The 26,327-nt window shown below is 40.8% G+C and overlaps 1 protein-coding gene across 4 annotated transcripts in view; it reads right to left on the reverse strand.

Moving 5' to 3' along the window:
• The window catches only part of RASGRP3 (RAS guanyl releasing protein 3), a 107,705-nt gene extending 83,162 nt beyond the window's left edge, over positions 1-24,543 (reverse strand). For 3 of the 4 annotated variants that reach the window (XM_049652307.1, XM_049652305.1, XM_049652302.1), the window contains exon 1: positions 24,111-24,541. The gene's annotated coding sequence lies outside the window, so the exon portion shown is untranslated. Of the gene's footprint in view, positions 1-24,110 lie in introns of all 4 variants that reach the window. The other variant, XM_049652306.1, reaches the window with a different exon arrangement.
• Positions 24,544-26,327: the final 1,784 nt, after the last annotated feature.

Consider the following 26,327-nt stretch of genomic DNA (forward strand, 5'->3'; position numbering starts at 1 on the left):
ATAATATTGATTTTCATATGTGCAGGAATGTTTCTCACAGCATTGTTTATACTAGTGAAAAATTAGAAACAATCTGTGTACCAAAAATAGTTGAATAAATTACTATACATTTGTAAGGTTTAGCACTACACAATCATTATAAAGTAATGTTGTTGCAGTATATTAACACAGAAAAATATTCAGCATAGATTAAGCGGAAAACACAAGGTATAAAACAGTTTATTCAGTATGACCTCATTTTTCTAAAAAAAACCATGTGAACATATGTAAAAGTCTGAAATGTTATACAGTGGACATTTGAACCACACAGGGGTGAGGGGTGCCGACCCCCCATGCAGTCGAAAATCCTTATTTAACTTTTGACTGCCCCAAACCTTATGACTAATAGACTTCTGTTGACTGGAAGCCTTTCTCATAACATAAACAGCCAATTAACACATATTTTGCATTGTAGATGCATTATATACTGTATTCTTACCATAAAGTAAGCTAGAGAAAAGAAAATGCTATTAAGAAAATAATAAAGAAAATACATTTAGAGTGCTGTATTTATTGATAAAAATCCACATGCAAGTAGGTTCAAACCTGTGTTGTTCAAGGGTCAACTATATATCAAGTTTTTAATAGTGATTATCTTTGGGAACTGGGGTCAGTGTTTTCCAAGCCCTTTGCACTTATCACCTTTTTTCTACTGTTTCTGTTATAAATGTGTATCAGTTATTCATTTTTAATTTTTTTTAACATTTATTCATTATTTACAGAGAGAGAGAGAGAGACAGCACGAGGGGGGAGGCTCAGAGAGAGAGGGAGACACAGAATCCGAAGCTGGTTCCAGGCTCTGAGCCATCAGCACAGAGCCTGACGTGGGGCTGGAATCCACGGAACCTGAGCCGAACTCGGACACTCAACTGACTAAGTCACCGAGGCACTCCCAGTTGTTCATTTTTAAACGACATCTTTTTTTTTTCTTAATTTTTTTTTTTTAATGTTTATTTTTGAGACAGGGAGAGACAGAGCATGAACAGGGGAGGGTCAGAGAGAGGGAGACACAGAATGTGAAGCAGTCTCCAGGCTCTGAGCTGTCAGCACAGAGCCCGACGCGGGGCTAGAACTCATGGACTGCAAGATCATGACCTGAGCCGAAGTCGGCCGCCCAACCGAATGAGCCACCCAGGCACCCCTAAATGACATCTTTTTTATATAAAGAGACATGCAATCATCCTTAAATGTTTTAATTATCTCCACAAAGAGGAGAAAGCCATTGTCAAGAAATATGATCAAGAAAAAAGGACCAAGAGCAGCAAAGTCTCACCATCCATTAATAAAACTACACATATCTGCCCAACCGAGTCTCAGTTCTCTACCCTTCTGGTCCTGGACCCAATATTCAATAGCAAATCACTGAAAGTAGTGGAACCACCAGGTTCAAAGGATGCGGGAAGAGGAAAGAAGTATGGTGTTGCTTGAGCAGCTGGATTCCGTCTCTCAGAGATGCCCTGATGGGCCTCTATGCCTACACGAGGCATTCCCTTAGGTAGAAATTCCTAAATGGTACCCATCCCATGTACACATGCTCAGAGAGCAGGAACCTCTTCTGCCAGCTGCCCCCTGCCGAAGCGGCCCATCTATCTGTCCGCCTTGTGCCAAATTCCAAACAAGCTGCTCCGAGTTGGGGACACGCCACCTGCTGGTCAATTGAGGTACTAAGGCTATATTGTATCCCCACCCCACCTCCATTTCCTTTCAGGGGACCGCCTACACAACATTACTTTCTTACTTCTCAAGTTTAGCAAATTCTACCCAGTCTTCTCTTTCTTAAATACATACATTTTTTGGATTCCTTCTCTCTTCTTTTTTCTTCTAACATCTGTCTAGGTATCATGGGGAATTTTCTCTCTCACTCTTGTTCTTCCCCTTTTCTTTCCCATGAGCCAAAGTAAATACCCAGGCACAATGAGTTATCATAAGAATTGTGTTCACTACATGCCTGTAACAAAGAGAAAGAAAATGTGGAAAAATCAAAGTGGAGAGTTTTAGTCTCTAAAGCCCTTGAACAAAGCAAATCATTGTCAACAAATGAACACATCTAGGGTCTATGTTCAAAGTGCATTGCATTTAAGACTCACCAAAATACACAACGAAACTCTCTACTCTCAAAGGTTATAATCTCTCTGGGAGAAAAGGGGAGTATGCAGAAAGCCATATAAAAGGAATAATAACGATCATATATCATAACAATTAGTATCTATTAATACTGTAACATTTTATACTAATGTAGTATTAATATATAACAAGCTAACATCTGTGCACAATACTCATTGAATTCTGACAACAAAGCTCTAAGGAGATGCTATTATCACCCCTGATGATGACCTTTAATGAGATTAACTAGCCTGCCCACAACCCGTGAGCAGCAGAGAAAGAAAGAGAGAGAAATGTGGATGTAAAAGAACCCAGGTCCATCTGACTCCAAACCCTCCACATTTAACACCACCTCCCACCCACCAAATGATTTAGGGGCCACAAAAATTTTCATAGACTGGCCCATCCTTCTCTAATTAAACCTGCTTACACTCATGTGCAATAGCCAAGTCAACTGTAATGCACTTTGGGGTCTAATTATTGGCATTACAACAGTAGTTGTAATTTATAGATTTACAAGGGAACCTTTTGAACACAAGCCATTCAGAAACTGGAGACCAGCTGCATAGAAATAAAAAGGAGATTGAAAAAAGGGGACAGCCTCCACCAGAAACTGCTCCCACAGCCCAGTCTCAGCACCCTGCCTCCCCTCTTCAGCATCTCTGGAGAATCCCCAAATTTCTGGACAAACCAGCCCAGGTTAAAAATGGACTTCTACTTTTGGTCTCTTTTTTTTTCCCTATATTTTATCTCTCTTCTCTCTCCCTTTTTGTAAAATTTCATTTGTGTTTTTAAAACCCTATTACATATTGGTAAAGTTGTGTTCACTTAATCTAATTAATTTAAATTTACCTTTATGGCAGATTTTTTTTTCCCTCCATCGAATCACCTTCTTAAACTAGGCTAGCTTTCCAGCTGAAGCTGGATTCAGTAAACACAAGAAGGAAAGGTTAGCACCCTCAACACAAATCACCTTACTTAGCATAATTGCTTCCATAACAAACTTTTCCAGTAGTTTTATTTCTAAACCCTGATTTGACACCAACTGGCATTCAGATTTGAGGATCGCACCCCCATCAACCACAGACTAGTGGTCAATCTGAATCTAAATCTTCCACAATGCCACTGCTGCTTCCAGGACTGCTTTACTTCTTGAAGAAGTTGCTTAGAGGAGAAAAACAATTTCCTAAGCCTGCCTCTGTGCATTTTTTCTGAGAATCATTTAGTGTACAGAAAATAATAGAAAGGCAGTTTCAGATTTATAATTTCCTTTCTATCCAAGTTTCAGCATCGTTGCTATTTCAAAGCAGAAAATACAAAGCTGATTCAGGGAAAATGAGACCAAAAAAAAAATTAAAATTTTTCTTCTCGAAATATGTGATAACGAAATACACGGGGCGGGCACAATTTGATCTTTGCAGGCATCAGAGGAAAAGCACAGTTAGGAGCTCCAAATCCTCTTTTTCTCATTTGTGAACTCGAGGCACCCCCTTGCCTTCCTCTCCCCATCCTCCACTGAGTCTGCTGAACTGTACTGGGTTCATACCAAAGCCCACGAGCCTTGGCTGGAAGATGATGCTCAGTGTATGAAGGAAGGAATTGCTACACCATGGTTGTAATTATAAAACAGCCATATTATTTTGATACTAAATCCATCCGCTAACATTGTGCGTGCGAGCCTCCAACGTTTTGAAAGTTCAGGTTATGCCACTTCACTTTTACAAAAGAGCTACATTAGCACCTCCTTTTGCTTACCAACAGAAATCCAAAAAAAGTGAGAAGCGAAAACGGTGTTCAGCATTTGGCACATTGCCTTTACAGAGGCAGCGCAGCGCGTAAGATTGCACTGCCCAGCTCCTTCCCCGGGAGCTGCCTCCAGCATCTCAGTATCAAGCTGCTGCCGCAGTTTTGAACTGCCTCCGTGAGCCTCTGTTTTTTCTCTATTTATTTTGTGCATCCATTAGTAAGATGTGGTATCAGAAAAGCCTAAGAGAGGTTATTTTTGGAGTGTGGGAACGTTGGAAAAGTTTTCCATATACGTTAGTGGTAAGTGCTTCATTGCTTTACGCCATTTTTGGCTTACAAAAGGTTTCATAGGAATGCTCTCCTTTTGAATAGCTGGGGAAACCTATAATTCTAAACAATGTCAGTGTTCTATGTAATCGCTTCCGCTCTTCGCTTTATCACATTATCCAAACCCAGCTAGCTAACTGCAAGTCCTGTTTTCCAGTCCTTTGTGCCAAACTACTTGCTCACGTTTTAATCCAACCATCACCACCTCTAGGTTATAAATCTGTGAGGACTGAGCTTCTAACCTCATTTCCATATCCTTTCCTAAAGTTTCATTCCTTTTATCACACGCTCCACTAAACATCGCCATGATTTTCTTACACTGTGTTTGCTCAAACTCTTGGCTGCAGTCTTGGGGTTACTCACACCCTTTGTGTATAGAAAGCCTTTGGATAAGATGTTCTTCATCATGACTGCCTGGGAGCACACAAGGTGACCACAGACAGAGCAGGAACCCACTGAGTAATGAGAATCTAATATTACTGCAACCAGATTTTCTCATTTGTAGATCAGAGGGGGTAAACTAAGAAAGCACTCTAAGAAGCACATAAAAAAAAGTGGTATGAAAATTTCCAGTTTTCCTTCATGTTTTAATTAAACAGGAAGTTTTTGTTCTCAGGGCTCATCTTTGTGATTGCCACTCTTATTAGTGAAAAGCAATAGACCAAAAACGCTGTACTAAAACTCTAATTGAGAGGCAGGTGAAGGGGAGAGGTCAGAACTGAGAGGTGGGTGTTGCTTCTTTATAACTATAGGAAGTAAGAACTCTGGAAAACTTCTTGGCTCCTGGAGATAAACACATGGGAGGGCACAGTCAAATGCAGGGGAGCTCAAGCTAAAACAGCTGAAAAATACCAGCCTACGTGATGATGCTTTGATAGGTATTTGAATGCCTATAAATTCTTCTTCAATTTCTATTCTAATGGTCAGAATAACTGCATTATCACATAGAAGAATAGTCTTGTTTCCTTTTGCAAAATTGGAAGAGCAAGACTCCTATGTTTCTTTTTTACTTTCCAAAATATTTAAGTTTAGAAAGAAATTTGCTCATTGTACCAAATCAAATGATATATAGACATAAAGAAAAGTTTAGTAACCTCTCTCTCCTATCCACTCCCATCTTGCCAAGATAATACACACCTACAAAAAATGTATTGCTACATACATAGATGTATGGGGTTCTATTCTTTCCATTAAAAAAAGAATCTGTATTTGATTTTTCCCCTTAATGTATCATGAACACATATATTGGCTCCAAGGTCAATAATATAATTTAATTTGTACTCTTCAATAGTTGCATACTTCTCCACAGTGTATATCATACTTTATTCACCCTATTAATGAACATTCTAGATGCTCCCAGTTCTGTGCTTCTCTAAGCAATGTTGCACTAAACATCCTTGCATGTTTACCTTTAGCTTCTAGTGCTTTTAATTCCAAAGTATAGATATCCAAAACTGGGATTATTGGGTTTGGAAAATTATTCATTTTACTATACATTTTCAGTCATTTTCCCAAACCTGACCTAAAATCAATACAAAGGTCTATGGCCTTAAGAAGGCCTTAAAATAGACCTGATAAATGTCAACTTAGAGGATCAAGATTTTTATATTAAAAGCACTAAAAATTTCTCTCAGAATTATATTCCACCAGGTATATTAACTAAATTATTTATTTTGAAGATGCTTCCTTTTCACGAATAATACTATTTTTTAAAACCAAAAATGTCTTGGGGAGCCTGGGTGGCTCAGTCAGTTAAGCATCAGACTTCAGCTTAGGTCATGATCTCGTGATCCGTGGGTTCGAGCCCTGCATCGGGCTCTGTGCTGACAGCTCGGAGCCTAGAGCCTGCTTCAGGTTCTGTGTCTCCCTCTCTCTAAGCCCCTCCCTTGCTCAAGTTCTGCCTCTCTCTCTCTCTCTCTCTCTCTCTCTCTCAAAAATAAATAAAACTTAAAAAAAATTTAAACCAAAATTGTCTTAAATCAACTAAAATGGGTCAAAGTTAAAAGTTAGAGCCTAGTCCTTATTGTCTTCACACACCAAAAATTCCATAAACTCTAAAGGCCATTCCAGTTGTAGAATCAACTACTGATTAATTAAAAAATATATGAGCAGGGCTCCTAGGTGGCTCAGTCCGTTAAACGTCCGACTTCGGCTCAGGTCATGATCTCATGGTTCGTGAGTTCAAGCCCCGTGTCGGGCTCTGGGCTGACAGCTCGCAGCCTGGAGCCTGCTTTGGATTCTGTGTCTCCCTCTCTCTCTGCCCCTCTTCCTTTCTTTCTCTCTCTCTCTCTCTCTCTCTCTCTCTCAAAAATAAATAAACATTAAAAAATACATGAGCAAATGTGAATAAGTTATGAAGAACAAAAATGTTCACATTGGACCAAAAATATTTCAGTGTACTTTCAAAGAATGCGATGGTGCTAGTGTGAAAGAGGATCAGTCAAAACCTCACTCGTTTCTGTTTTATTCTCTGGACTGTGGCCTGAGTAAGCGAAGAGCCAGCTCTTCCCTACGGCTCCACCGTGAGACAGGAATAGGGCCCACAGTCCACACACAAGGATAGGAGTGCCCACGGTCTACAGCCACACTCCTCCCGGCGGAAGTTGGTTTTCTAAAACCACCTCTTCAAAATTATGTGGTTTTGTCATGTCATTTGATTTGGGACTTGAGAGTGAGAAGTTGAACTATATTTTTCTACGTTCCTAATAACAGCACATGTACTCCACATTATAGTTAACGAGTATCGCCATACCATCCAACACACTCTAAGACACAAGCAACCAAGCATAGAGTTCCCTGCCTTAAGAAAAGAAAAAATAAGTTATAATCAACATAAATTCAGGGAATTTGTTCACATTACCAAAGCATTCTTTATTTTAGAAAGCCACTCACTGCAGGATTACAAGAAATGTGTGCACTCTTGCTGCATTAAAAATGGCATTCAACCAACCTAAACTCAACTCATATTATTCAAGAGCACATTTATTAAGTAAAATAAACATGAGTCCAATTTTGGACCTCACTTACTGGCCCAGATGGTGTGTGTCCTTTCCTTCGGAACAAAAAAGTGGGCAAGCAATTCCTAGCTGCCTGTGATGGACAGGCTATTTCACAACTCCCCCCCCCCCCAAAAAGGGCTTAAAGCAACCTGCTAAAAATAGCCCCTCAGCTCTCACATTAGTGTCCTCAGCTGAAGGGCCAGGTGAAAATATAAATTGCTTGAAATACGTCCTGCATTCTAATTCCATAGAACTACCATTAGCTGAAAATCCCTGCTAATCCTTCTGACAATTCCAACATTAATAACGTTTTTCTTTTTTGACCATTTTTCCAAACTAGTAGGAGAAGCAGTGAGTTGAGGGTTGAGGATGTTGACACATTGGAGCCCTGGGAAATCAGGGCTCTCATGCCCTTATCAGCCACTCACCAGCTGAGTAAGCTTAACCCTTTAAGCATAAAATTCCTCAATTGTGAAAAGGAAATGATAATACCCAAGTCGAAAAATGGCTATATGAGCTGGGAATAATGCACTGTATTTCAGGATTTTATCCTATAAAAATATTCAACAAGTGCACAAAGACATATGCTAAGACAAACTCCATGAGACACCTGTAATCACAACAAAAAAAAAAGAAAAAAAATAGCCTAAAAGTAAAGAGAGGTTAATAAAAACAATCACAATGCCATTAATTCAATGCTACATATGTCATACGGCCGTGAAAAAGATGAGATGGGCAGATGGTGTGGTAGTAAGAAGTGAAAAAAGCAAGCTGCAGAAAGCACTGTGCATAAATGATTATTATTTTAAGCCCCCAAACCCCTCCACTATGTATTTAGCTCCATTTTTACCACAATCATATATGCTTTCAATAGAAAACATCTGCAGTGACAAGTAATAAACGTATATCCACTCTGAAGAAAACAAAGGGTTTCAAGAATTGCCAGTCTTTCCTTTGTTACACTATCCATTTTTGACAAGCACATTTATTTACAATAAACCTGTACTGTTTTTATAATTAAAAATTAAAGGCAATAAAGAAAGCAATGAGAAGTAATTACTGTAAAGCACTTGGCACAACGCCCAGTGGGCTTTGAGGAACGGTAATTATCACAGTTACTTCTGCCAGAAGCCACAGAACTTTTAAGCAAAACAAAGCCCCTGAAAACTAGCAGACGTTGGTAACATGCAGCCTGTTAAGCTCAAGTGTGAACTGAATCTATTTTTTAAGAGGCCACGCATGATCTTGGTGGTGGTGATGGCTTCACGGGTGTATGCACGTGTCAAGACATCAAACTGTATACTTGTGACACGCACCTTTTATTCTATGTCAATTATCCCTTGACAAAACTGCTTAAAAGAGAAAAACTGCGGAGCTAAAATTTTCCTCAGTGATAAGACGGCAGATGGGAGAATGCGATCAAAACGAAAGGTTTGCAAGATCTATGCGCTATGCAGAAGATGTCAATATGGAGATCTTAACTTTAGACTCTGTTACATCAAATAATGTCTTTTACGTGCACCCAGTTACAAGAACAGACACAGAGGACCTAACTTCCAAAGCCCTAGAGGAGAGAAACTGGAATATGGAAAACTTGAAAGATCCAAAAGAAGCAGGAGAGGAGAGAAAAAGAGCGGTAAACAGGGAATAAAAAACAGCATTATTAATTCCTCAATAACCACAACCAGTATAGACTGTCTGGACTCACCGTTAAAATGCAAAGACTATTATTAAATAACAAGCAAAAGGATGGATCTGTTTTTAATTAGTTCAGCTTCACAGGTGTAGGGAGGGAGGGTGTGTGTGTGTGTGTGTGTGTGTGTGTGTGTAGAGAAAGCAGGATCAGATAGCTTCCTTCAACTCAATCTCTTTTAACTGCTTTTCTGAAGCCTTGAAATTAATGGGAGGAAAGTTCTTTACACCAAAAATAACAAAGAGAACTGACTTGGTTGGGAGGGGAGAGGGTGGGGGAGGTGTAAGGGACGCAGAGAGGACTGGCAAATACAGAGTGTTTCCCCACCATAACCTCACCAGAGGGTGAATAAAACGCACAGGGAGCTGTCTAGCTGACACCAGATGGGGCCACCCTTCCAGCCTACATGCTCCCCTCTGGCCAGCGTGGAGCACACATCCGGGACATCTAACTCCTCTTCTCGAGAGGTCTGAAGGTAAAGAGGCCGTCCCTGCCTGGAGGAGTTAGCACTCTTCTGAGAAATGCGGACTAAACATAGCCAGGCCAGACGGGACAATTCATCCATTCTTTCATGGAATCTGCAAAACTGAGTAGATGGTTCTAATCAATCTTATCTGGAAAACAGATGGAAAATTCTTCCCAGAAGTTAATTCTTTAGTCTTATTCCAAAAGGAGGCCACATGGCTCCTCTGGCTGTGTGCGCTTAGAAGCGCCCTCCAAGCCTCTACTGGTTTGACACGGGTTGGGGTTGCTGTGCAGGCAGTCGTGGGGGAGACCCTAGGTGACTAGGGGACAATCAGTCATACAGTCCCCTGGCTGTGAATGGCACCTCCACATGTCCTCCCCTGCCCAGTTATCCAGGAATCTGTGATTTGGGCCTGATCACTGGGGTGCTAACATACAAACCCAATCAGACTAAGAAGCAAAAGACAGGATTTCTGCTACCAGCTCTGCTCAATCTAGTTGAGGGATAGTGAGTGAGTCGGCCACATTACCATAAGGAGTCCACCATAATCATCAATAAAGTAGGAATGACAATATCCATCTCACAGGTTTTTCTGGAAAGCTAATGAAATGAAGTACTTTGAAACCCCATAATATATTGTAGAAATGCAAAGTGTACTCATTTCTTACACTGGTAAGACAGCTTTAAGCCTTCATAGGACCTTTGCTTCCATCATAGCATTGCCTACAGGGGAGGCTGAGGAGTTTCAGCTGACATCTCCAGTGATGTCTGCCTACATGCCCACTCTCAAGGGCAAGCTCATCTGCCCCTCCCACCTTGAGAAACTCTTTGGTATTTGGGGCAAAGTTCATTGTCCAGGGAGAGGCATGTGATCCAAACTGCTGTAGTCTTAGTACCTCTCTTGCTTTGGCCACATTCGAGTGTTTCAGGGGTGAACATCTGATTCAGGCAGATGATTCCCTAACCTATGAGTCACTTCCCCATGCTTTTCAGACATGGAGCCAGAACATCTTTTTTCTGTCGCTAAGTCTTAGGATACAAAACCTAGAACTTATTAGCAATCACATTTTCTGTTCTGCCCATAACATTCTAGGATCTAAGTGGGAGTAGAAATCTGGTGTCAAACTTCAATTAACCTCTAGTTACTAAAAAAATTTTAAGCATTTATTTTTGAGAGAGAGAGGGCAAGCACAGAAAGGGCAGAGAGAGAGGAGGACAGAGGATCCAAAGCAGGCTCAGTGCTGACAGCAGAGAACCCCATGCGGGGCTCGAACCCACAAACCGTGAGATCATGACTGGAGCCGAAGTCTGACCAGAGCCAAAGCCGGACACTTAACTGACTGAGCCACCCAGGTACCCCTCTAGTTTTAAATATAAAATCCATGCTTTCAGCTGGACCCCATCCAAAGACCAGGGTCCCCAGTCTACACACCCCATGTTTTAACTTCTTGAGAGAAAAAAACCTCCAGAGTCCTGCTACACCAAGGGAGGGGGCAACTCCCAACTATGTAAAGTAAGGGAAGGGATCTGGGAATCTGCTTATTAGGAAGACTTTCAACCAGTCTTCCTGATGTTAGCCTCATCTTCACCTACAGTTTCAGGGGAATTCCTGGGTTCTCCAGGGCAAACTGGATTGATTTTCTGATTTCTATTGTTGAGTTACTAGTCAGCTATTTTCCACCTTTCAAAATATTGTCACTGTGCATTTGTGACTTAAAAAAAAACCCACTGATCTCATTTGAATGGGATCTCAGACTTAAAGTTTTGTGTTACACCCTTCTTTAGCCAAAAACTCAGGGTCTTTATAATACACTCATCACTCTATAATATGCAACCCTCTTTGGTGGTCCCTGGGGGCCAGGCCCACCCCAGGCTCTCTACCTTGGCCACCCTTCCCAGTCTTATGCTCCAGATTTCAAAACTATTCTTCTTCCCAGGCAACTTCCTTAATTCACAGGATTATTTATACAACCCAACTTAGAAAAGTACGATAACCCAAGTTTATGTCAAGGTATCACAGGGGGTTGACTTGATCCTATTTGGAATAGTTGCAGTTTTCAAAAAGTGACTTATGTTCTTTGTACGTGTGTGATTTCAAAACTCATGTATGTTCACCACAAACAATTTGCAAAGTACAGAAAAGCACAAAGAAAAATAAGATCGACTGTCATCACACCATTCTTAAACTTCCTTTTCATGTACATGTATGATAACCTGCAGAAAGATGGTATCCAGTGACCCTCATATGACTTATACCTCATGGAATTTATAATTAAATTGATGAGAGGAGAAACTCCTGGAAAATTAACTAGGGAGGCATAAAATGACTGAAAAAATGAAATATCCCAAATATACCAAACATCCTGTGATTCAATATATTAGATAGACAGTGTGTTATAGCATTTCTGAAGAGGTCAAGGTCCCTGAAGACTGCTGATGGCTTTGTTAAAAATGGCAGATGGGTACCACATCTGGAAGCCTGCAGGATTTGGATTGAGAGAAAAAAGGGGATGTGGTGGAACCTGAGCTGCCTAGATCAGCACAGGGAAATCTGCAGAGAGGGAAAACACACGACATGTTTAGGCAAAGTTAGGAGACACATTATTGGTTAGGACCTGGCAGAGAGAAGTAAAATAATAAAATAAAATGCTCTATTACATCCGAAGGCCAGATGTGTAAGAGATGGTTTACATAGCACAAGCCTCTCTTCTGAAAACTGTCCCCGTCCTCAGGACTACTACCGTGCCTCCTCTCTCAAGGTCATAAATGACCAGACAAGGAACTGATACACCTGAAGCAGGTTTAGGTCAGTCTGATTATTAGATTCTTTCTCAAGAGAATTGGGAATTCAAAGCAGGAGATCTATCCATTTCTATCGGTGCTTGAACAAAAAGGACCTTCAAACTGAGGAGGTGATGGACATCCTCCTTCCTCCTGTGCTCAGTGAGACAGGAAAAGCAAGGGGGCCAGGAGAGCAGAGCCTCTGAGGAATGGCAAAACCCATCAGGTTCCAGCAGTCACGGCCTCAGGCCCTGATCACCTGGTTTCTGGAGGGAGGTCCTTGCCGTTCTCAACTTCACTTCTGGTGCTTCCAGGACATATTTTTCTTAAAACCAGTATAGCTACGTTGAGTGAATTTCCATTCACTGAAGCTTGTCTAAGACCACAGGCAGTTTGCAGGCTTCTGTCAGGAATTTAGCTAAGTTACTCCACGGTGTTGCTACCTCAGCATCCATTTTGTTTGGCCAAGTGGCCTGCGGACCTTACACAGGCACTAGCCCCTCATGTGAGGGGATAATATCCTGCAGAGTCACAGGTACATGTAAGTTCCTAACAGGACTTCCCTAATGACCCTTGTGATAAACAGTCCCCCCAGCCTCCCAGGGCCTTCCCTCATGCTACCCTTAGGTAAGACCCCGGTGGAGCTTACCAAACTCTTTTTGGTTTGAATCGACCAATCTGGCCATAGCCCAGGAACCCCAAAGCATTCCACTCACAGACTCTAATAAAGGCATGTGCCCTCGTCCTGTACCTGTACCCTACCTTGACCTCCCCGTGTAGACCCTCAAGGTATGCAGAGTGCCTCCTCCAGGACCTGTGAGTAGTAAATCTATTTCAGTTTCTGGTATGGACTTCCGTTTTGTTCACCATCCAGCAACAGGGGTCTACTTAACAATTGTTAACAAAGTCCTAACACTCTCCAAGACAGAGTATTCTCCCAGGAGTATGGAGAGGTGGGTGTGAGGGAAGGGGAGAGCCTGAGGGAAGGAAATCAGCTGGATGGCTGCTCACAGAGTCCTTGATTGAGGTAAAAACAAACAAACAAACAAACAAACAAACAAGAATGGAAGCAGTAGTGACAGGAAGGGAGGAATGGAATATGAGACACATTTAACAGGAAGGATGATCTACTTATGGGGTTACCTGGAGGTGAAGAACAAGTTAGAGGAAAAATGGTTCCAACCCAGATGGGATGATGTCACCATCAAAGGAAAGAACACAGGGAGGCCGGGTAGATAAGGGAAACAGGGTAGGGTTTTTGTTTTGGACGTGCTAAGTTTGAAACGATGATGGAACATCAAGTAGAAACAGACAGACAGAGACCTGCACCTAGAATGGAGGCTAAAATTCCCTCAGAGTTAGATAAGCAAGTTCAGAGTTATTTACAGATGGAAGCCATGAATAAGATCTCTGAGGGAGAAAGGATTTAGACAAACACAGATGACAAGGACCCCTGGTAAACAGCTACAATGGAGGGCAGAGAAAAAAAAAAAAACCCTTATCAAGATTGGAAGAAATTGGGAACAATGTGGCATCTCAGATTTCAACAGAGGAAAATCGTAGGATATTAAATGGTACAGGGATCAAGAGGAATAAAAATGGGAAGAGATCATTTCCCACATCAGTCAGAAAGTTTCTGACATTATATTTTCAGTATAATGGGATTGAGGACAGAGTATCTGATTTTATGTGTTTAAAACTTTGAAAGAGAAATGAGAAAACGAAGGTGGTATGTGCCAGAATACATGCTGAGAATTTCAGCAGTGGAATTTGAGAGTTCAAATGAGTACTTAGTGTAGGCAGTGGATTTAGGTAGTCTGAGTCGTAGTTCTCAGAGCAAAGAAAAATCATAGATGCTTGCTTGCTTGCTTGCTTGCTTTATTTATTTATTTATTTGTTTATTTATTTATTTATTGAGAGAGAAAGAGAGAAAGCATGAGCAGGGGAGGGACAGAGAGAGAGGCAGACAGAGAATCCCAAGCAGGCTCTGCATTGTCAGTACAAAGCCCAGCGTGGGGCTAGAACTCACAAAATCGTGAGATCATGACCTAAGGCTGGAAATCAAGAGTCAGACATTTAACCAACTGAGCCACCCAGGTGCCCCCAAATCATGGATGTTTTAAAGAAAATGTCCTAGAAGCAAAATAAATTGAGAGAAAGGATTTCGAAGAAGGATGGGCTCATCCGTCGGGAGGGGTAGGGATAGTTTGGGATACAGAGAACACAGATGTGCGTGCCCCAGATGTAGCATGCCTCTTTGAGCAGCCTGTGGCACAACATGCCTTGATCTCTGTTAGTTGCCTTCCGTTACCAGAGAGACAGCCCCAGTTCGCAGCCAGAAGGAATTATTGGAAGGTGTTCCGAAAGAGAGAAGTCATAGGAATCCATTGTTCTCCTGGCCCAGACTCCTGTTCTTGAGCTACATACATAATGTCAACTGACCCACATGCCCTTGAATTCTCTTGCTGATTTGTCAAGCCAACCGGTGGCCCCATTCAGCCCAGACTTCTTGACCTTGCCTAAAGGCCAGTTAATGCCTGACTTCACCACCTGCTCTTCATTTACTGGTGATTAGAAAGAGCCATGGTGGTATCCACAGAATCCAAGAGTTCATGGCACTCACGAAGATACAAAAAACTGAGTTGGAAATCGTACCCAATACGCAAAGACCACCTGCACACCCCTCCCTCCCCTCCTGTTTCCCACCCTGAAGGCTTCATGGAAAAGCACAGAGAACCATCCAAAGTTGAGTCCATCATTCTCTGCCTTTCTTTCCCTGCAGGAGAACGGGGCATTTGTGCACGAATCTCTGTATCATGTGCCCACATATTCTCTTTCACTGTGGCCTTCCTCTCCAACTTCCCTCTTGGCCAAATGTTACTCAGGAAAATCTCACCCTATTTGGGAGTGAGAAAGGATCCTAATTATGGCTCCGCACTAAAAGCATTGCTAGGGGTACTTCTTCCTTAAGGAGAAGACAAATCCTAAGTTTAGACATACAAATGTAAAGGCTTTCTCCCCCTAAGAGTCTCATAGGTAAGGCACCCTCCTTAGTAAAGAATTCCATCTATTTCCTCATTCTTCCTTGGTGAATTTGCTTTCCTACCAACATTAAGGGACAAAATAAGTAGGATATATCTTTGATGCTTGTTCCCGAGCCTGGTGCAACACCAGACATTTGCAAGCTCCTCTTCCAGTGCTCAATGTTTTGGATGTAAGGTGACTCTGAGTTAATTCAGCATATTTTTTGTTTTAATTATTCATATACTATTTATGGATTAATGTAGTGTAATTATTAACATATTATTAATGTATGATATAGTAATGTAGAAGTGATACAATAATTTTATTTCACTAAAATGCATAGGAATAGGGGAGCCTGGGTGTCTCACTCAGTTAAGTGTCCGACTTCGGCTCAGGTCATGATCCCACGGTTCACGAGTTCGAGCCCTGCCTTGGGCTCTGTGCTGACAGCTCAGAGTCTGGAGCCAGTTTCGGATTCTGTGTCTCCCTCTCTCTCTGACCCTTCCCTGCTTGTGCTCTGTCTGTCTCTCTCAAAAATAAATAAGCATTCAAAAAAAATTTTAATGCCTTGTAATAATTTAACTAACATGTATTCATAAAATAATAATGATTAATAAAGAAGAATTACTTAATGTAATACATTGCAAATATATAGTAAATACATTGCAACAATTTCATTGAGAATATATGTTATTTTAGGTGCACATACCCAGTCACTATTTATGACTTTGTTTCTATGGGGAAAATGGAAAGTTACTTCCGAAGGCCAAGAAAATTCTTACAAACAAGCTTTTGGAGCACTACCAATTTGTAAATCGATGGATGGTCATCATGTACATTTGATTTTAGAGTTTTCTGACTGCTTTAAATCTGGCTTTCCTAAACAAACCCTCCCGGAATAAGCAATGAACCCAAACGACGATCGTTCTAGGGAGCTGGGACTTGCCGCCAGGACTTCTGGGGCTCTTGTGTCCAGGTTCCTGCCATTGGTGGGGCCACAAGAACCTACAATGTCTTGTAGTTTTATCCACTTCCACTAGTTCTATTTTTGGATCCCTACATTTAGCACACAGAGCTATCTTTATCGCTCCAGCTGACTGGCATGAGAGTCCCCAGGGCATAGTAGTTATACAAGATTGTTGAAGCATACTTCCTTCTCTTCAAATAAGACAAGGCAGAATGCACAATAGACATCAGCAAGCAATCACAATGTTAGGAGTGTGTGTGTGTGTGAGTGCGTGTGTGCGTGTGTGTGTGTGTGTATGTGTGTGTATTACTAAAGATTTCTTTCTTTGTGCTAAGTTGCATGCATTATTAGAAACACGATGTTCATAATGCTTTCTGGAAGTTAGTTTTAGGCTGTGTAATGGAATCTATTCCTATGCCTAACTTCACTTGAAAACATTGTTATAAAATAAAGTCTCTTAACAATTACATAGTCCAGATTTCAAAAATTGGGAGTTTTTAAAAACCTCTATTACCCCTATCTACCCTCAACTGAGGAATCCATTACAGACACAGTCTAAACGAACAGCTGGATTGTTCTAACAGGGAAAATAGTTGGATCTAATAGGCAAAAAGTCAAAAACTGGCCATCTTTTCTTGCTCTTCAGTTATTCAACTATTCAGTTGCAGATGATCCCTGTTCGAGTGGCATGCTAGTACATCACAGAGGAGAAGGCTGAGTCCTGGACAGACAGTGGGATCTCACAGCCCAAATTTCAGATGCCATTTACATTACTGTGGCTGCACTATATAGGTCTTCTGTTTAGATTCCCACTGTCTACTACAGTGGCCACCAGGCACCTGACTCCATTCAGCATGTAAGATGAGCCTTGTCTGAACTGAGACACATGCAAAGTACACACTGGATGTCAAGGACTTAGTACCGAAAAAAGAAAATGTAGACTACCTCAGTAATAGCCTTTTATATTGATTGCGTGTCAAAATGATAATGTTTTGGTATATTGGGTAAAATAAACTATATTTAAAAAATTAATTCCGTTTCTTTTTATCTTTGTAATGTGGCAACTGGAAAACATAGCATGACAGTTGTGGCTCACATTATATTCCTATGGGGCAGCACCGGTCTAGAGGTCTCCACAACAAAGAGCATGACCAGTGAGAGGTTTTTAAGATTGGAAGCGAGAGCTGCTGCAGAATTTTACTCCAAATCAGGCTAATCTGAGAAGAATATGACTTGGAGTACAGGTTAAAGCACGCCCTGCATGTGTAGTTCCCCCATGCTAAGAATTTTAACAGTGCCCAGCAGGACAGTTAAGTTGTGCTCACAGACAGAAGCCACTAGGGTGGAGAAATGTTACCACAGTGTATGTAACACCTGCCTTACTTAGCTCTTTCCTAGTTGAGAATGCAGCCTTCATTTTCAGCTCAGCGGTTACTAATTGTGCTCATTCCACCAGAGAGTGAATCATGAATTCACTTATTTTGAGTTTTGGTTGTTTGTTCCCCACCCCCACCCCCAACCCCCTGCTGTTCAAATGAAGACTAGGGATCATTTCACAGAAAAGAGAAATATGGATTTGATATTTTAAAGTTTAATAGAAAATGAAGTGTTTAAAATTTCATGTATGGGCCACAAATGGCCAGTTTATTAAAAAGGAGCGTTATTAGTGGACACACACAGGGAGAAGTTCACACTGGCCCTGAGTATCGATATACATAAAAAATTCAGTTCCAAATCCTTGATGTGTGATTACCGGATTACTGAATCAAAAACATATTGGGGGGGTCACTGCTGCCAGCAAAGAATTGTGTAACTGCTGGTAAAAACAACAGTGATTTCAGGAGTGGATTGAAAACAAAACAATAATATCTTTGTAATGTTCTGAAATCGTTGTAGGAACAAAACTGAGACTGGCCCCTTTGCATTTCCCAGTCTGATCTGCTGACCATCTTGTCTGCCCATAATTGTTTTCTGCCATTCATTTCCTCCAATTGTCAATTATTACTAAAACAATTATGAAAAAAAAGTGTGTGTCTTTGTTTCCTGTTGCTGATGAATATAGTGAAGTCATAGACCAGGCTAGTGCATCATCATCTTTTCCATTACAATGAATTATGCTGTCCCAAACAGGATACAGCTCTTGACTGGGCAGAGAGGCCGTAAATGGAGCTGAATTAGCACCTACATGATTGTCAGCCATGACAGCAAGAAATCAGAACACTGGCACTCAGCTCTCCTCTTTTTCAAAACACAACTGTTTTTTTGTTCCCAATTATAAGAGTGGTACATGCTTATCTTGGGGAACATGCTTATCCTGGAAACAAGTAGAAAATAAAAATCCCCATTATCCCACCAACTAGAGACTTCTATTGTTAATATTTTGGTATATAAATGCTCAGCTCTCAGCTTTTTCAGGTAAACATATATATTTCTTAAGAAAGTGAGATCATACCATGTATATACTTTTTTTGCCTTCTCTCTTTCACTTAGCATTTAGTATAAACATTAAATAGTTTAATGTAATTTGATGCCTATATGAAATTCCACATTGTGGAATACTACTCAACAATTTCCTTATTTTTTTTTTGTACAATAAAACCTTGGAATGCGAGTAACTTTTTCTGCGAGTGTTCCGCAAGACGAGCCAACATTTCTAATAAGTTTTAACTTGATAAATGAATGATGTCTCGCAATACGAGTAGTATGGGACGCCAAACATCACATGATCACAACTGTGCCAACAGTTCTTGAAATTCGCTTTGATAAACAAGCGCTTTGCATTACAAGCATGTTTCCGGAACAAATTATGCTTGCAAGCCAAGGTTTTACTGTATATTTGTCCAAAATTTGTCCATTACAAATAGGTAAGCATTCTTTTATATACAGTTTTGTCTGGATCTATGAATATTTCCTTAGGCTGTATTCCTCAAAGACAGATTATTCACTTTTGACTAAAAACTATATTGTGTATCTTGAAGTAAATATTTGGAATAAAAGGAAAATTGATTAACAACAAAATCACATAGGTGCATTCAAAGCTATTTAATAACCAAACTTGATAATATGTGCCTTCCTAACAAGATAAAAAAGTGATTTTTTTTTAATGATTACAAAGTTTAAGATAAATATAACACTGGTCTATTCAAAATGCCCTTCAGGCCAGCCAGCTGGAAGGGGGTACGTAATGCCACGAAGTCCTTTTCCAGAACCTCCTAGCACAACTAGCCTCCAAACCACTGAGGAACCCACAGATGATTCTGCAGTGATTCTCTGAACTATTGGTTTCCTAAGGAGCAGGGGCTGCCTGCGTGGTCCCTGCCTGGCCTGAGCGTCGTTACCTGAGGCAGCCACTAGAGGGCAACCCAGGATAGAGCAAGGAGTTCAACATTCTCTGGCCTGTTTGCAGCATAATCTTTAATTCACCAGGTAGGTGACGAAAAGTAAAAAATGAGGCACTGAAGGGAAAACCAATTTTGGAAATAAATGTGCAAATAAATAAACACAAAAATCTGAGTATAACCTCCTCCCTTTTCCTCGGGGAGATTAACTAAAAGGTGCATAACTCTGAGAGCTACCACACTTAGAAAAAATTGAAGACCAGGAATCCAGTTAAAACTCAGGTGACAGTGGGGCGTCTGGGTGGCTCAGTTGGTTGAACATTCAACTCTTGATTTCAGCTCAGGTCATGACCCTGGGCTGTGGGACAGAGCTCTGCGGAGGGCTCCACACTGAGTGTGGAAGCTGATTAAGATTCTCTCTCTCCCTCTACCCCTCTCCCCTCTTCATGCATTCTCTCTCCCTCTCAAAAATAATAATAATAATAATAATAATAATAATCAGATAACAGCATGGAAAATTGGTTCCTTTAGATCTCTGCAGATGCAAAAAATGAATCCAGAGCAGATCCTCCTTGTTCTCCATGGGAATTAGCAGGCATGTGGGCTTTGGCCTCTTACACACTTGCGTTCCATTCTCTACCTGTCTCTCACTAGCTAGCTGGTGGTGAACGTGTTACTTAACCTTTCTGAGCTGCAGTTTCCTCATTCATAAAATGAGGCCAGTGATACAACCTGCCCATGGGTGGTTGTAAGCATTCAACAAGACACTGGACATGAAAGGCTTAGCAGAAAAGGAAATGCTGGCCGTTATCTCTTCTGCTTCTCACCTCCCTCTTAAGCTGTTTCCCATTTCCAGCTGTTCACTTACTCTTTCCACCTGACTATGCCATCACAGCATCAAATTTAATAGGCCTGAAACCAAAATCCTCATCTTCCCCGCTAACTCCCTGACCTGCTGCTACCTCTCTGATTGGCTATTTCTTAGAATAGACAGTAAAACATAACATCCTCTGTAACACTTCCTCTCTTCCTATAACCATAGCCAATTAGTTTACAAAACATGTTGATTTGTTCTCTAATGTGTCTCCATCTGGTTTCCTTCTCTCTGTTGTCACCAGGCATCAGAAACCTGCTCTGTTTGACCCACCAGGTCCTGCCTTGAATGGGCAGATCTCACTGATGTCATTTCCTTCTTCAAAGCCCCTCACTGGCTTCCCAGGGGATTCAAATTAGATTCTGCACCCCTCTGTCTGGCATTACAGTCCCACCACAGTCTGACCCCAACCTCCTCCAGACGCTTCTCTCTTGCCCCTTATGCTTATTGCCCCTGCTTATGTCAAGCTGTTGACACACAGCTCCCTGGTATGGTTGCCAGATTTAGGAAATGAAAACAGAGGACACCCAGTTACATGTGAATTTCAGACTAACAACAAACTTTTTTTGAGTGTAAGTATCTCCGATTGCACTGGTGTGTATGAAGCCTACTGCATGGGACTTACTTATTCAAAAATATTGTTTGTTGTTTATCTAACATTCACATGTAACTGGGAATCCTGTTTTTCATCTGACAACCCTATTCCTTGGGCACACCAAGAATATTCCCATCCCTGCCCATGTACACAGTTCCAATCTCGTCTCGGACACTTATTTCTCACAGTACCATCAGATCTTCTGCCTGCGAGGTCAGCTCAACCTCATACCTCCGTGAAACCTGCCTGAGTCAGGAGAACCTCCTTATCTGGTACCCACTATGTACATCACTAATTTGGTTAATTTTTTTTTTTAACATTTATTTATTTTTGAGACAGAGAGAGAGAGCATGAACAAGGGAGGGTCAGAGAAAGAGGGAGACACAGAATCTGAAACAGGCTCCAGGCTCTGAGCGGTCAGCACAGAGCCCGACGCGGGGCTCGAACCCATGGACCGCGAGATCATGACCTGAGCCAAAGTTGGACGCTCAACCGACTGAGCCACCCAGGCGCCCCTAATTTGGTTAATATTAACCATTAATTTGGTATAAGATGCTTTGTGTCCTATAGAATTCCATTTCTCTGAGTAAATGTTGAGTTATCAAAGGTAAAGTTTGCAGTGCAAGTAGGAAAACTTCATAAATATGCTTGTGTGGTGTGGGGCTGCTGTAAACCTGTAATATAGGGCGTGAAGGGATGAGAGCAGAGGAGAAAGAAAACTCCAGACACACTAAAACCAATATGCAACCCCCCCATCCCCACAGCATCAGGCCAGGTGGGTCCAGCTGCCTGACCTTGGCATGCTTCGCCCCACACTCCATTTCAACGCATCCTACAAGTCATGGGTTACACATGGTGACATGTCAATTTGTCACCACTTCACACTATCTCTTCAGTAATCTGATTTCACTTATATTTAAATGTGAGGGCCAGAGGTGGCTTGATAACGTCACCTATTAACACACAGTAAATAAGAGTCATGCTGGAAACCAAGCAACGGATTTCTATTTGATTAACAGAAAAGCTAAAAAAAAAAAAAAAAAAAAAAAGCTCCTAATTTTGTTTTCAAAATTAGCTAACTCTAACATAAAATACACTCAGGAGCTCGAAAAAAAATCAAGAAACTGGTGAAACTATTAAACAGTCCCCCCCAAATCTATTTTAAATAACTGGCATTGCAGGAACACATTTATGACCATCTGCGGGCATCCAGAAACCAATGACCAAGCATAAGACTTCTCAAAGTGAAAAAAAAATATGTTCTTAGAATAAAACACATAACTCCTAATTGTCTGTATTAGTTAAATCTTCGATCGTATTTAAAACATTTCTATTCTCAAAATGTAAATATACAAGTGAAAAATACACATTTTGGGAGTGCCTAGGTGGCTCAGTCGGTTGAGCGACCGACTTCGACTCAGTTTCATCATCTCCCGGTTCATGAGCTCGAGCCCCGCATCGGGCTCTGTGCTGACAGCTCAGAGCCTGGACCCTACTTCAGATTCTGTGTGTCTCTCTCGCTGCCCCTCCCCTGCTTGTGCTGTCTCTCTCTCTCTCTCTAAGAATAAATAAACATTAAAAATATGTTTTAAAAAAAGAAAAATATACATTTTTCAAATGAAAAAGTTGTTTTGAAACTGTAAGGGCAGGGAGTTCAACATTCACAGAAACCAGGACCACTGTAAGCAGCACCTCTATCACTAGTCTCACGTGGAGTGGAAATTAATCAGATTACCCTGGATTTCACTTGGTGCAAAAAATACAATGGATGCAGAACTGACTATGTGGCACTGGAGTGTCTTGGAAACAAGTGCTAAGAGTTTGTTTTACTTGTTTCTTCAGATCGATCATATTTACCCAGATTTATGTTATTTCTGTCTTTATTTTTATGGTTTCAGAGCAACTAAGAAAACTGGTTCTCTCTATTCAAGAATACTACACTTTGCTACAGTTTCCAAGGAATGGATTGTAATTTTTCTAAACAGAAAAAAAAATACTAATAACGCTTAAACTCTCCTAGGAAGGAGAACAGCCAGTCAAGTCCACATGGAGCCACAGCCACGTCTTGGCTCCTTGCACCAGTTACAATCTGGCTGGCTCAGCTTTTTCTGGCTTCCAGCTTTGCTATCTTCTTGCAACAGATTCTAAACATACCAGTCTCGAACTGGGATAAGCCAAAATAACAGCCAACGTTTCCTTCTGCTCTTTCTTTTCAACAGACCACTAGAGACGTATCCCTTTGTTGTCATTGTGACATCAATCAAGTTACTGCAGGACACAAATGGGGGGTAGTTATCAGTGGTGGATGCAAATATGGTGCATCATTTCAACAAATGTGCTTGTCTGATGGCAAGGAATGTTAAAAGAATTCGGAATGTCCCTAGGAGCTTTCCAAGTTTTTGTGGGCAGCATCAACTGTTCTTGGATTTAACCTTTCCACCTTTCCACTTCCAAAGCTAGTGGCATTTTTCAGGTCACTCAGAAAATGCCTGCTAATTGAATGTTTTGAAATCCTAACTTAAATGTAAATAAATTATGGTGAACAGTTTCTATCACCATAGCTGTTCAGTGTTGTTTTGGTGCTTCTAGAAAGTCCTCCTTTGTCTGAAAATGAATGTCCCAGAGAAGAAGCTTTGTGTTGAAAACAACAACAACAACAACAACAACAACAACAACAACTTTATCTTCACTTACTTTTCTACAAAATTTAACTTTTAGTTAAGTAACTTTTCTCAAGTTTGAGAGCTGATTTAAATATATTCTAAACCAGTATTGATCAAAGAAATGGTACATGATCATTAATCAGCACTTTGAAGAGAATAAACAGACAAATCCTAGAAATCATTTTTCAAAAATGATCTTCAGCAAAAGTATTTATACTATTTAATCCCCTGGTGATCACGAAACTGAAGAAAGCTTAATGGAGATAAAGCTATCTTAAGGAAACAAATACTATTTCAAAAAAATATATATCATTGTTAAAGACTGAATATGTCATAACTGAGACTGATTTCTATATTTCTTCAGAAATATAAATAAGCTTATGAGCTTTTCATGAGGACCTGCCTTCAAAGCATATATACTGTCTCTGGCTACTTCCATTGCTTATGATATCCCTTATAGACATAACAATGGACAGTCTTAAAAATGACACTTACCTTAACTCACAGACGTGGAATCATATCAAGCTCATTCCTCTCTTGAATTTTCTCTTTCCACTTCACCAACCCCTAACAAGTTTCTCTTCCCTGTGTGCAAACACCTAGAGATTTCTGTTCTGGCTTCTGAAACACTGCCATCACCTTCAATGCCCCAGTGCTGGTCAAAAGTGGGGAGAGAAAAAAAATTCAAATTTGCAAGCTGTTTACGCCTAACAACGACAGTGAAGCTGCTGGGCTTTGAGCTCAATGAATTAAAGGTTGTTTGGCTAAATGGCAGGCACACTTCCTCCTATTCTTTCTGAACTTAGTTTTCCTGCCTCCAGTGGAGCTTTTTCCTTTTCTGGGCTATAAATAGGCTGGTCGTAAGAGCACTGAGGAAAGAAGAAGGCAGGAAATGCATTTGATTTCAAAAAGTCTGAGGTGTGTGTGTGTGTGTGTGTGTGTGTGTGTGTGTGTGTGTGTATGTGTTTCTTTCAAGTGAATACCAATAAACAAGCTGAGGAAAATTCAGCGTTCGTAATGGTACCAGAGTCAAAGTTTAATTTCCTATCATCTACACTTCGCTAAATTGACATTTTCCATAAGGAAAGCTTGGGTTTGGAGATGTATCATTTTCTGTATAAAATACCATCAGCAAACATGTGTCACCTCGTTCATTTCCCAAAGGAATGGCTTATAAATAGAATTTCCTGGGGGAAATGAGGGATAGGGCAGACCACAGGGGTCACCAAACTTATTTCTTTTTATTCAAAAGTAGTTGAAATACTTTTGGAGGCAAGGTTCAACAAAAGGAAGTTATCAACAGGTGAACAAGAAAAGCACACACTTTTGCTTAAAAGAAATTATGAAGTTGAGTTTATAGACTGGTCGCCCATCTGTATTAAAGATTATCCACGGTTTTGCAACTGAAAGATGTTTAACTTCTCTCATGATTACATACAACATAAGATAAAAATTAGATATTGCTTTTCACATATCAGACGGACAGGTCAAAATTTTGGTATTGCCTAATACCATTCAAGTGTGGAGGAATAAGCATCCCCATAACAGCTGATGGAAGTATAAACTGGCACAAACTATGTGGAGGGCAGTTCTCAACTTCTTTCAAAATGTGAAATTCAGATACTCAAACAAGATACTTAAACACGGTTGATTTGGCAAAGTGGGAGTGTGGATCTGGAATGTGGGGACAGATCAGTTTGTGATATACATATTTAGTGCCCTTTTATTTTTTGTAGTGTGCACCCATGCTGTAAAAACTTATTAATTTTAACAACAGAACTTTATTGTTTTTTAATTTTTTAATGTTTATTTTATTATTATTTTTGAGAGAGCATGAGCAAGGGCAGGGCAGAGAGTGAGAAGGAGACACAGAATCCGAAGCAGGCTCCAGGCTCCGAGCTGTCAGCACAGAGCCTGATGCAGGGCTTGAACCCACGAATCGTGAGATCACGACCCGAGCCAAAGTCAGACGCTTAATCGACTGAGCCATCCAGGCTCCCCAACGACAAAATTTTAAAAACTGTTATTACTTAAGATCCATCACATGATTCTATTAGTTACCTATTGATTATCTATCATTTTCTGTCAGTCGTTCCACACTTACTATCAACAATTTGTTCTTTGTGTTAGGGGAACACTTTGAGAAGCAATCCAGGAGAAGCTAGAGAATCTCTTGATTGGAGGGGCTACTCGGCGTGCTGCACGTGCTGTCTAATGACCGGTAGACTCAGTAGCACAGGGATCAGACTCTCAGGGGCAGGGCCCAGCAACTGTCTTAACCCCAGGTGATTCTGGTGCTCACTGAAGTATGAGAAGCAGTGGCCTATAAAATTATTCTCCTTACTAATATCCCACCTTCTAAAAAGGATTTGGTGACTATAGCTAATGACACTGTAATGTGTATTTGAAAAAAAATTTTTGAACATTTATTCATTTTTGAGAGACAGAGTGCAAGTGGGCAAGGGCAGAGAGAGAGGGAGACACAGAATCTGAAGCTGAGTTGTCAGCTCAGAGCTGGATGCGGGGTTTGAACCCACAAACTGCAAGGTCATGACCTGAGCCGAAGTCAGATGCTCACCTGCCTAAGCCATCCAGGCGCCCCTGTGATGTGTATTTGAAAGTTGCTAAAAGAGTAGAACTCGGGAGTTTTAGCAGAATAAAAACTAAAATTTTACAAATATGTTTGATGGCAGACGTTAACTCGACTTACTG

Source organism: Panthera uncia, assembly GCF_023721935.1.
Source record: "Panthera uncia isolate 11264 chromosome A3 unlocalized genomic scaffold, Puncia_PCG_1.0 HiC_scaffold_12, whole genome shotgun sequence".
NCBI lineage: Eukaryota > Metazoa > Chordata > Mammalia > Carnivora > Felidae > Panthera > Panthera uncia.